Genomic DNA, 13963 nt, shown 5'->3' with positions numbered 1-13963 from the left:
CTTAATAGTAAATATTTGCTGGCTAATAATAATGGAGACCTGGGCTATAAAAAATATTTCAAAAAGCATAGCCTTCCAACATGTTTTAGGCTGGCTGTGCACCGGAAAGAGGAAAGAACTCTTCTTACCACAACAAAGCAGAAGGCACCAGCTGCTACAGCCTCCAAGGAGACTGTTCAAGAGCTAAGTAGCCAAAGGCCTGACCTGGTCCTTCTGTGACTACTGACACATCCTCCAATCCACAGACACATCCTGGCATAACTGCAGGCATGATAATTCATGAAATATTTAGAAAAGATCTATGGTTTCATCCTTGCTGCCTCTCCTTCCACTGACATAAATTACAATCTTCTACACCTCATAATGTGGTCTCCATGAGTTGCTATGATTAAAAAAATTCCACCATCTCATGGCTGAAAACCAAACAAACAAAACTGTGTTGGGATTGTCAGAAGAAGTCCTATGCACTCGCCTGTGATACTCTGATTTACTATGGAAGTAAGCATAGTGTCATCTCTCAAAAACAGTCGTGTAAGAGAAACAGCCATAAAAACAGTCACCAGCATTTCCCTGCTTTCCCACCAACAGAAACTAGATGTTGTAAATATTTTATCCAACTGAATCTGGGTAAGAGGGTCCCATGCAAGGGCATCTCTCTTTGTAGTAATTCACAAACATAATTGAAGGACATAAGATCTGCCCTAGGCAAGATTGTGATCAGAAATTAAAAACTGGACAAAAATTTAGAGGTGATCTCATCTGACCCCCTCTTTTTACAGAAGAAGCCCACAGTTCAGTGACTGGCCTAAGGTCATACAGGTTATAATTGTCAATGTTTAGATCTGAACTCAGGTCCTCTCACTCTGGAACTACTGTGACTCTATCCCCTATATCTGAAAATGTGCCTTCAGTTTCCCATCTTTCCCAAATGTTCCCTTTCTCCTCTAAATGTAATTTAAATATTACCCCCTTCCTTTTCCATCCTTAGGATCCCAGTGCTTTCATGCCTTACTAATTTTGCCTCCCATAAAACCCTGAAGATCTGGATCATTTTAACTCGATTTTAACTAAGATGTAAATGAGTGATCAGACCTCTCCCCTGGGCATTTACTCTGTAATGTGATTTAAGACAAAGGAATGCATCTTTAACTATTGAATTTCAAGCATCCCTTAACAGATTGAGGAGAAATTTGAGGAAGAAGGATTCTTCATGGAACCCCTAAGTTACACACATTAGTAATAACCTTCTTTGCTAACATAAAGCTGGTTCTAGAAAGGATACCAAGATCTCTGAGGTTCTTCTAAATCCTTCATTTCACATTGAAATTGTTGGGACACAAGCATTTTCTCTAATGGTAGAGAGAAATATTAAAACTAAAAGTATGATGCCCTCTTTCTATTGTGGCTGTTCAGTTGTGTCCAACTCTTTGTTACCTCATTTGGGGTTTTCTTGGCAAAGATACTGTATAGGTTTGCCATTTCCTTCTCCAGCTCATTTTCCAGATGGGGAGAGTGAGGCAAACAGAGTTAAGTGACTTGCCCAGAGTAACACAGTTATTAAGTGTCTGAAGCCAGATTTGAACTTATGAAGTTAAATCTTCCTGCCTCCAAGCCCAATGCTCTATCCACTGCACCATTCTTCTAAACCCTATTTTTTTTCCTCACCAAAATTTTTTTAAAAATATTAACTTCTGTCCAATAGTGTTACACTCAAATAGAAATGGAGTCACTCATACATAAGGATCTCTTCAGGCCACACATTGAAGAATACATATTAACATTTTCTATGCTCTATTGTATTTTATTTATTTTCTTAAATACTTTCCAATTATGTTTTGATCTGGTTTGAGTAGTAGTCACCTTTTTCATTGATACCTCTGCTCCAAACCATTAGTAGCAGGAAAAGGTTCATTTGTTTGACTTTCTACGAGGTCTATCTTTGCATGATGCAACAATTTCTTTGGAATTTTACTGATCATTTCTATTTACAACTTCCCAAATCACTTGATGCCCTTGCAACCCTAAAACCTAATAAAATTATTGATACTCATGTAGTACGCAAATCCTATTGGTGTAAGACAAGTGATTCTGGCATTAAGCTCATCACAATCTACAGTATTTAGAGCACCAACTATCACACCGAGTATATGAATTGCAACATTTCCTCATCTATAAAAATAGAGATAATAATACCCATAGTACCTTAGGAGGCAGAATGATCTGGAGGGACAGTGTGGTGCAGTAGATAGAGTGCTGGATGGGGAGTTGCTAAGACCTAGGTTTAAATTCCATATTGACATTTTCTAGCTATGTGATCATGGGTAAGTCATCTAATCTCTCTGAGCCTCAGTTTTTTCAGCTCTAAAAGGGGTATAAAAGTCCTATCTCACCAGGGTTGCTGGGAGACAGGAATGAGATAGTGTCTATAAAGGTCTTTTGCAAACCTAAAAGTGCTATAAAGTATCAGTTCTTATTATTGTTATTTTTAATATTATTATTACCCACATCATGCGATGGTTTTGCAGAGGTATCAGCTCTGCAAAGGAATCTAGCCTGAACCATATTAAGATGTAATTGGACAATGATCCAAGACAATTCCAAAGGATTCATGAAGAAAAATGTTATCCACCTTCAGAGAAAGAAACAATGGAGTCTGAACGCAGATCAAAGCATACTATTTTTCACTTTATTTTTTTCATGTTTTTTTTTTGGTCTGTGTTTTCTTTTACAACATGACCAATATGGAAATATGTTTTGCATGATAGCAAAACATGTATAGCCTATATCAAATTGCTCATCATTTTGGAGGTCAGGTTAATGTTAAAAAATTTTTTAACGTGTAATTCAGGAAAAGTAAACTATTAAGATGTAATTGGGAAATACTTAGCAAAATTCATTAAAATACAAGAGAGCATAGATAATGTTAATTTGTGGTTTTCTAAGTCAATGTGCTGTGCCAGGGATCCACTTCTGTTTGAGTTTGACGTGACTGGTTTAGAGGATCAAATGAGATATCATTTTTCCTGTTTTATAGATGAAGAAACTGCTATACATATACCAGTTATGTTATTCTGTGCTCTGAATATGTTTCTAGTACAAGTTCTAATGGGCTAATACTGGGATCACTGACCACACACTGATAGAATCTTTATTCTATGTTAGCAACAAGCTAATAATATATAGTCAGTATTTTGCAAATCTTAAGGAACCTTATAGATGTTAGCAATTTAGTTTTGGTCTGGATTTCTCCCTTGCCTTTCTCATACTCTATTTTAGATTGTAATTACTTAAATACTAGATCCCACCCTCCAGAAAAATGTAAATCACTTGAGAACAGTAGCTATCATTTCTGATCTTTGTATCTCCCAGCCTGGCATGACACCTTACACGTAAAAGGTGCTTAATAAGTGCATATTGACTTGGAGTGCCTGACTTCAGCAGACAAGAAGCCCAGAATGTTTTCCATTGAACTTTGCCCTGGCAGTTAACAAGCAATAAGCAATAATAGAGTTCTTTCAGTGGGATTTAACAGGGCCCTAAATTGCACCAGGTTTAAACTACCTGAAGCTGTATGACTAAGCTCACCCTGGCAGTTAGAGGCAGCAAATCTGTGACCCCTCCTTGTTTATTGGGAGTGGGAAGCAGGGTGGGAAATGGGCACCAGTGAACAAAGCTTAGGGGATGAAACACAAGTGATTTTCTCTCAGCACATTTCTTTTCACTAAAACATATGGCTTATAATAACACAAAGCCTCAGAATTTCAGAGGCATCTTTGTTAATCCCCTGCTTCATTACTTGGTCTGGGTATGAAGACAACTCCAAACACTGTCTAGCATGCTGACTTGACTTAAAGACATTTCCGAGGTAGAATGTATTTGTGTAAGACCGGCTCCTTAACAACAATACCTTCCAGTTCATTACCAAGGACAAAAATTACAAGGGAAATCGATTCTCATACTCTAGGGCATAAACTGGTCGCCAGCTAGGGTCGGGATGAAAGTTTCCCACCAGACTGAAAGAGTGTTTTACATTTCACGTTTGCAAAAGGTTTTATACTCATCTATAAATTAATCTCCAAGATCTCCAAGAGGTACAATGTGCTCTGTTTAAAACATGCCCTGTTTACCTCGATATTGCATTTAACCGCATCAATCCACAAGAATTAATAAGTGCATAAGTGCTACCGTGTGTCAAGCACAATCTTAGGCACTGAGAATATAAGGATATAAAAGGAAACAGACTATATTCTGTTGGGAGAAACAATATAAAGACACACACAAAAAAAGTAAATGCAAAGCATATACAAGATAAATACAAAGCAATTTGGGGAGATACAGGAAGTGGGCATGAGCTATTTTAAAGGGAGTTAGGGATTCTAAGAGATAGAGGAGCGATAACATTCCAGCAATGGTCAGGGAAGGGACATTATTGGTTCATAGAAGCAGGCAATGGAGTGTCCTTTAGAGGCAACAGCAAGTTGGGGTTTGGGCTAGAACAGAATAAGTGAGATCGATGTATGATAAGCCTGGAAAAGTAGTTCAGGTTTAATAGTGAAGGGCTTTAAATGGCAAACAGAGGACTTTATATTTAATACTAGAAGCAACAAAGAACCATTAGATCTTTGTGAGCTCAGATTAGTGCATTATGAAATTTCAATCTGGCAGTTGTATATAGGAAGAACTGAAAAGAAGGCAGGATTGAGTCAAGGACGTCAATTAAGAGGCTAATACAACAGTCCTGTCAAGGGGTCAGATGAGGGTTGTGGCTTTGTGAATGGAGAGAAAAGGATTGATACCAGATAGGTTGTTGAATTACAATCAATAAGAATTGGCAATTAATTGAATATGGGGAAGGGAAATGGGAGTGGAAGTGTGGGGAGTAAAAGCTAAGGACTGATGGTAGCACCAAAGCTGCAAACCTTATTGACTGAAGGAGGATGCTATCTTTGACAGAAATAAGGAAATTGGGAAGGAGACTATGTTTGGTAGGAAATACAATGAGTTCTGTTTTGTACATGCTGAGTTTGAGATGCCCACAGGACATCCAGCCAGATACATGCAATAGCTAACTGAGGGTATGAGACTGGAGCTCAGGGGAGAGACGATGGCTAGATGTATGAATCTGGAAGTCATCTACGTAAAGATGATAATGGACCACAGGGACCTGATGAACTCACTGAGAGAGCTCCTTACCTTGCTGTAGTGAGAGCCTAGTTGAGATTAGAGAGCATAAATTTGTAAAATACTCAGCCAGCATGATTATATGACTTCCTCCAGCACTGTTTAATGGTAACCCAGTAGAAGCAGAGGCGATGATTTTGTTGTTTGGTCGTTTTTCAATAGTGCCCAGCCTTTCATGAACCCATTTGGAGTTTTCTTGGCAAAGATACTAGAGTGGTTTGCCATATTTTTCTCCAGCTCATTTTATAGATGGGGAAACTGAGACAAACAGGGTCAAGTGACTTTCCCAGACACTCACACAGCTAGTAAGTGTCTGAGGACAGATTTGAACTCAGGAAGATGAGTCTTCATCTGGCACTGTATGCATTATGGCGCCACCCAGAGGAGGTGAATGGTGGGGGCAATCTAGGATATGGATGCAAGGTATCTGAGTGGTGCAGGACAAAGGGGTCAGGGATCAGCAGAGACATCATAAAATTGATTTGCTTAACTCTACAATCAATATTGGAAAGGAAGATGATGAACTGGGAACCCAGAGTATTTGAGAAAACAAAGAAATACACATTTAAATCCTCCAGGGTTAGGGTGGAGAGAAAGTTCATGAGCCTTGAAAAGGGTTAGTAGACAATATATTTAATTTTTAAAAGATTTTTTTAAAGATGAGTAGAGTATTTCATGTTAGCTCATCTTTTTGAAGTCTGAAATGCTAATTCTCTATGAAGCGACAAACCTCATTTCTAAATTTCTCTCTTCAGCAAATGTGTTTATTAGGACTAGGCCATACCCCAGCTTACACCGGTAAATATCCTCCACTTGGGCACCTTTCATATTTTTTTGTCAGTCTTGCTGCCCAGGGATCCACACCATGGATCCCAGCAGAGGCACGTTCTCCTTGGCAGTGACCCACCCTTCAAACCACCCCTCCTACGCACACACACATTATTGTCATCATTACTGTTACTAAATATAACCCTGTTCTGCCCCAATCCAAATTAGGCTCTTAGGCCACTGCTCTCTACTTGTCAATTAGATAAGATAACCCATCAAGCTATATGTTTGATAATACCTAGTTAAAATAGTAATATCTATAATAATATGTAATATATCATACATATATGATATATTATACAATATAATATGTACAATAATATGCACCCTTCAAGGTTTGCAAAGTGTTTTATAGATGTTATCTCACTTGATCCAGTGAACAGCCCTGTGTGGTAGGCTCTGTTATTATCCCCATTTTACAGATAAGGAAATGAAAGCTGAGAGAATTTATCCTGAGGCAGGATTCAACTCAGGTCTTCCTGATTGCAATTCCAACACTCTATCATCCACTTCGCCACCTGCCTAACTCAGCCTACATAAACAGGTTATTTTACTTCATACGTGCCTTTTGATGACAATGCTTTGGTTTTACCCAAAGCAGTAACTCTAATTTTAGGAATTTCAGGCATTGCAGAAGGCCAATAAGGAAGGATATTTGGGGAACAGACAGCCCTTCCACAGTCCTTCAAATCATTCCCCCTAGGTAGGCTCACAGGGCCAATGCTGGTGTCTATAAATGAGCTGTCTGAATTCTCTGAATAAATTCTCAATAGCCATTCAAGTCTGAAGTCCTTGTATGAGCATGGGTCTCAGCAAAGTCAACTTAAGTTGTGTATCTAGGAACCTTGCCAGGATAAGCATAAGCAAGCCAAAGGGGCGGGAGGTGAGGCTGGGGGGGTGAGCGAAAAAGGGCATTAGGCAGCCTCAACAGGGGGCCACTTAGCCTCACTCACAGCCACAGCATTCCTGCATCTGGGGCTTCCCATTTTGGCATTCCTCTGCCCATAGCCCACCCCCAGCATTCATCTACCCCTGCAACTATACAAGGAAAGGACCAGCCTTAGGGGGAGACATTTGAAAAGGTCAAAGGGAACAAGCCGTTTTGAATGAGGATCAAGCCTCAGATTCAAAGTAAAAATGCCAAGTTTCACCCCCCTGTCACCATAAGCCATCCTCAAATCCTTTTTCATAGCTAATAATTTAGATCAACTAAATTTATTACAATGTATTTCATTGACTCTACACATTACTGTCATCTGCCCTTATTAGCTCCATCATAACTCCCAAATCTGGGTGGATGAGCACAACTCCTGGCAGCAGATGTGTGACAGTTGTCATAGATAGAAATAATTACATGAAGATAAACGAGGTTCAGTGAATGGCCCTGTCGAATTTGCTGAAAGAAGAGACAGCTAGGGCCATGTGACTTGTCCTGGAGGAAAGTGTCAAGCTATAAAACACACACTTTAGGCACTTCATGAATGCTTGACAACGCCATGGATGGTGATGGTGGTGGTGGTGGTGATGGTGGTGGTGGTGGTGGTGGTGGTGGTGGTGGTGGTGGTGGTGGTGGTGACGATGATGATAATGACGAAGACAAGAAATTGAAGTTGAATAGTAAACGTGTTTTGTGGCACCTTGGACTTTGGTCAAAGTCCATTTCAAACTCCAGGCTCATATTCACTACCAAGTGAGAAGTCATTATAATTAATCCCATCTTACGGTTAGAAAGAGAGCCTCAGAAATCAAGTGACTTGACCAAGATCATGCCAAAAACAATAGCAGAGCAAAAGAGAGGTCCCTGTTTCTAAGATCGCTTACTCAGTTTTCTCTCTTAATGGCAAAATGCTTGAGTAATAAGTCAGGAATGGAATCATTTGTCTCCTGAGTCAGGACCATAGACCTTAAACTTGAAGGGAACTTTGAGACCATCAAGCCCAATCTTCTTGTTTTCAAGATGGTGCAAATGAGGCCCAGAAAAGTCTAAGGCCTTACCCAGGGTCATACCCAGTGATAGAGGAACTCTTTTCTCCTTTAATTGTTCTACTGGACGGCGTAATGGAAAAATTGCCCTTCGCCTTGGTTGCTCTGGTTATGGAGATGGTCCAGACGCTATGGTTCTTGAGATGGTCCGGACGCTAATTCACTATGTTTCCCTAGCCAGGTTAGTTCACCTCCCTAGGGCTTAGGCCCCTAATCCATAAAATGAGAGGGCTGGGCTAGGTGATTACCCAGGTTCCTTCCAGCTGGGAATCAGTGGCTTCAAAGATAATTTGGTATAAGCTGATCACAAGTATAAAGTGTGACTTTCCCCAGGCCCAGATCCACTTTCGAAACAGAATCTAAGGTGCACTCCCCTGTTGCCTTAATTATAAAGAGAATCACAGGTGGACCAGGGTAGGAAGGTATAGGACCTGATGGGAAAGAGACAACTACACTAACAGAAGCCTGTTTTGCCTCAACTGCTTCTGCAAATGACTTTAGAAAGGCCATCTCTTTTTTCTTTTTTTTTAGGCAATTGGGGTTAAGTGACTTGCCCAGGGTCACACAGCTAGTAAGTGTCAAGCGTTTGGTCTGAGGTCACACTTGAACTCAGGTCCTCCTGACTTCAGGGCCAGTGCTCTATCCACTGTGCTATCTAGCTGCCCCAAGGCCATCTCTTACTGAAGCATCTTTTCTGTCTTGGTTTTGCTCACAATGTTGAAGGAGCTATGACAGGTTCCCAGAGAGAGTCACAACTGAGCTTTAGAAGAGTCGGTACCTCACAACAGAAGCCTAGGCCTTCTGAAGAGTTTGGCCAACTGTCCTCTCCATCAGGTTCTCTCAGATTCCCCTAACTGCTCATCCTTCTCCTAACTTCCTCCTCAGCAAGTTATATGTTCTCCTTGTCTTTCTACTTCACCCTCAAAATATTGATGATGAAAAACATAACAGAGGGAAGAATGTAATGGAGACTGGCCAATAAGTACCCAGTTCTGGGAGCATGCAATTATGGTGGGCCTACTCCTGGAAGTTACTGATAATAGCATGGAACGGAGGGGCCAGCCACTCTACTTCAGAGCAAGTGCAGGTATTCTCTGTTTCTCATCTGCTTAACATGTAGTGAAGAAAAAGCTTTTTAGTTGGCAGAACGGAGTGTGTGTGCACACAAAAGGCCTCAATAGGCCACTAATTCTGTGATTGTATTTGGGAGGAACATAAACTACTCTGGGCTTCTGGGTGGGAGGCCACCCTCTCACCAATAAGTCATGAGAATATAACTAGACTGGCAGCCAAAGCTGGTACCCCCAGAAAGCTCAGGGAAATGACTGTCTTGTCTCATCTCAACAGCAAAACAATGTCAAGATATTGCATCCTGCAAACAAGAGAATGACTGATCTGCTGGCTAGGCCACTTTTTGGAAGTGAACTTGGTAGAATGAATGCTTTTACAGCAACCGCTTTAAATTTGAGACAACTCTCCCCAGGGACCAAAGCGATTTTTAAAAAATAATTTCCATTTTTGCTGCTGTATCTCACTATATCAGTAAATATCCTTCTATAAAAGCTAACTGATGTTAATTGGTTTGATGATATTGAGGGCACTAATCACCAGCTGGCATGCGGTAATTGATAAAAAAAAAAGACACAGGAATGGGGGCTTGGGCCAATAGCATTAGAAAGACTTCCTCTAGACCTTAGAAGAAGATAAAGCTGCCCTCTGAGGACCCAACTTTCCAGTGTGAGTGGGAGCTAGGATAAGAGTATTATGAGGGTTACAGAAACAAGACAGGGCATTCTGCAATTGAAGGGGGGGAAATCCCTAAGTCCCCCTCCATTAATATCCCTGAAAGGCTTTTTGCTGATCCATGGCTAAAATGATTGCTTTTCTAAAAGAACTATTTAAACAAACATGCGCAGCAACAACAATAACAACAACAACTTTGTGTTTTTTGAACTAAAGAGTATAGCAGAGACCACTCTTCTCATAAAGAAGAGATTCCAAGGACATCAGCTAGAGGCCAAAACTGGGAGCAGAGAGGAACTCAATAGCTTCTCTTCTTTTCCAGAAGGGCTATTCCTGGGAGGGCATCATGACATAGAAGACCAGCAAGAAGCAGGCCTGGTAGAAGCAGTGTCATTATAGCAACACAAGACTGGTAGGTCCCATTAGATTGTGAACTCCTTGAGAGCAGGAACTATTTTTTATTACCTTGTATCCCTAGTGTTTAGCATAAAGCCTGGCACATAACAGGCCCTTAAGTTGACTGACTGACTGAGAAAGCAACCGTGTTGGAGATGAGTTGCCCCTCTGTGTGTGGACTGGCTCCACATTGTCCTTACTCCTCTCTCAGATGGCAGATCTATTTATGGGATTGTGTATCTCATGTCTCTGGAAGGAATGTTTCACAGCTACATTTCTTATGCCATTTCATTAAATATCTTTCCTTTAAAAAAAGAAAAAGAAATACATACCTATCACTTATTCATGTTAAGATAGTTTACACCAATTTAACTGTTCAAAAAGAGTATGGGGGAAACTCATTGCCATTTCCTTGATAGAGAAGAATTTGGTCTACAGTAGGTATGTTTTAGAGTTTCGTTCCTTAAGTACCAAAAGATTTGTCACAGGGCAGCGTCACCTATGGAGATGCCCCACAGCATGGACTGTGTTATAATGAGATTTCAGTGAATTTACTTTGGTTACTTGAAAGGCAAGCACAGCTGTTAGCTAGTTAATTAAAGTGGGCGTCATCAACCCAGGAAGATGACCTAAGATGTTGCTTTTAGCATGACACATTTCCTCTGTGAAAGGCTTATGTTTAACTTGGTAAAGTAATAGGTCCAAGGGAAAATGACCCAAGATTTAGATGCCCAGCCCACTCAACTGAAACATTTACATTCTCTTTGCTAGGACTGCAGACTTTGGCCCATCTCCCTGCTCTCCCTGTCGGACAGCAGTCCCTGGCCTCACTCTTTCCTCTTCTGATATCTTAGAATATGAATCTAATGTGCCCAGCTTTTCTAAAGCCCGTACATGAAGGGCTAGCTCCTTTTTTCCCTCCCTCATATGCTATTATCTTAGATTCGAGACATGGCTTCCCTTCCTTGATTTATGGTACCTGTTTGCCTCACTCTGAGTTATTCGACTTCCTGGCTGTGAGTGCTGGCGGGCTCAGAACTTGGAGAACTGCCAGACCCACCACATCCAGTCCTGGCCTGCTCTGTCCAATTGCCACCCAAGCCTTGGAGGAAGACAGAAGTGGTGGATTGGGGGGGGAAGGAGGGACAGCAGCAGTACCACCACTCACTCAGAAGTCATTGTTCTGCACTCCCACCTGCAAATCAAGAAGCTTGTTCCATGATGGATTTCAGTTATGGTGGAGTAAAGAAAGACAGTAGACTTTAGAGTCCGGGAAACATGCGTTCAAGTCCTTTTTTTGGCATATAGTAGCTTTGTAATTAGGGCAGCTAGGTGGTGCAGTGGAGAGAGTGGAATCAGGATGATTTGAGTTCAAATCTGGCCTCAGACACTTACTAGCTATGTGACCCTGGGTAATCACTCAACTGTGTTTGCCTCAGTTTCTTCATCTGTAAAATGAGCTGGAGAAGGAAATAGTAAATCTCTCCAGTGTCTTTGCAAGAAAAACCTAAATGGGGTCACAAGAAGTCGGACATGACTAAAAAAATGACAGCAGCTTTGAGATCCTGGTTGAGTTGCTTAACCTCTCAGCACTCCAGATAATTTTCTAGGACCATAAGGAGTTGCAGAACAGTTGCTGATCTAAATTGGTTTAGAGAACTTATTCCTCAGGATTTACCTCTTGTTCATGAGAGCCCAGCCCCACCTTAGAGAGGGAACCAGACTTGACGTCAGCCCCAAGGACTCTTTTAACTGGCTGCTAAGTCAAAACTCTGTGCCCATGCTAAAGGGACAATCCTGCTCCTCAGCTCTCTTCTTTCTGTTAACCTTAATCAAGGAAAGTTAAGAGGGTGGAGAGGGCCAGTATGGGGCTTTCATTGCCTACCCTGGCCCCTGTAGTGGATGGCCTCCTAAGTAAGCCTGTTGCTAGGATGGGGCTGCTTCCTAATTGTGTCTCTTTTGATTTGGTAGAGAAGAAAAACAAGATGTGGCCCTGAGTCAGACCCAAGCTTGCCTGGGAGGCCATGCTCTCGCCCGTTGGGGTGGAAGGGAAGGGAGTGTTTTCCTCTCCCTTAGAAAATTATCCTTACATCATAAAGACAACAGGAAGCTGTAGGGTAGTGTTGCTTCTTTAGAATATATAAGGAGTTGTGGTTCAGCAGCCAATTAAAGGAGTCTTCACAGCTGATAGGAGAGGGTCTTCCATTATATAACCCAAGGCTGGGGGAGGGGGGTGCCTACAATATAGAGAGAGGGTGTTCCAAAAGTCTTAGTGTAGTTTTAAATGTTAGAATTACGCTAAGATTTTTTGACACCCTGTATATGTATTATGCATGTGCATGTGCAAATCCATATGCATACACATATACATATGCATACATATAATATATATCATTAGATTTTGAGCTCCTCAAGGGCAGGGACTACCTTTTGCCTCCCTTTGTATCCTTACATATGGGATACATATGGCAAAATAATCATATTATGTCATATGTAGGGATACAATGCCAATGCCTGACACATAGTAGGCACTTAACAAATGTTTATTGACATAGTGTGTATATATCAACAACAGCTATATATGTGTGTATATGTATATATAGATATATACACATGCATATATACATACACACATGTATGTGTATATGTATAAATGTGTGTGCATGCATATATTTGTATGTATATGTATATGTGCAGCTAGATGGAACAATGGATAGAACACTGGACCTGGAGTCAGGAAGAACTGAGTTCAAATCTGGTCTCAGACACTTAGCAGCTGTGTAATGCTGGGCAAGTCACTTAACCTCTATATGTCTCAGTTTCCTCTTCTATGAAATGGGGATTATAATAGCTCCTACCTCTCAGAGTTGTTGTGAGGGTAAAATGAAATTTGTAATTATATATATATATATATATATATATATATATATATATATATGTGTGTGTGTGTGTGTGTGTATGTGTGTGTGTGCACATACACATATACATATCTATCAAATTATTTCATCATTTCACACACACCCCAGTGCAAAAAAAAAAAACCAACAAAAACGGTCTCTGATCCTGCTTTATGCCATCAGTGATTTAATTTAGTAAACATAAAATAGGGAAGAAGAAAATGAAGTTATTTTTAAACAACCTGGGTGGCAGAAGGAATACATATGGAGAAGAAATCTCTTTATCCCAATAGGCACTCCCTCATCCAACTTAAAGCGAATACCGCTAAAATTCCCTAACAAAGGTTTCAAGCACTGGTATAAACCAGTCAGCAAGTAAGCAGTTCCCCTTTACTATGCAACATACCCCAATTACCACAACCAGAGGAAGGAATAAATTTCAACAGGAACAGCTTATCAACATACAATTAGCACTCAATAATTTATCCTTGTAATGCCAGATCAAATTAAAACATTGTGTCATAAATCAGTTACTCGAGTAAGCCACCAACTCCTGCAAGCATGGAAATTATATTTTGGTTGATTTGCTTACCATTTACCCCCTCCTGCCACAATTGTTTTTCATCTCAAAACTAAGCCAACAGGGAGCTGAAGGGGCATTCATCACTTCCCCGAGCTCCACGTCACAAAAACTTCGACTGGCATTCTAGCTGAGGACTAGCTTGGGCCCCAAGAGGTCAGCTTGTCCAGCCTTCTACTTTAATACAGATGGACCAGCAGACAAACCATTCCAAATGGTTAGATGTTTATCTGAGTTTTAATAAGAAAAAAATCAAGACAAGGATATGCCTTGACCTCCCTCTATAAACTCTCCCAGGATGTTTCCACCCTTATAGGCAAAACCATTTGCCTTGAATCTAACTTCAGTCTTTTGT

This window comes from Phascolarctos cinereus, unplaced genomic scaffold (assembly GCF_003287225.1).
Source record: "Phascolarctos cinereus isolate Bilbo 61053 unplaced genomic scaffold, phaCin_HiC Scaffold_726;HRSCAF=1367, whole genome shotgun sequence".
Lineage (NCBI taxonomy): Eukaryota > Metazoa > Chordata > Mammalia > Diprotodontia > Phascolarctidae > Phascolarctos > Phascolarctos cinereus.
Note: the sequence above shows the minus strand (reverse complement) of the source record.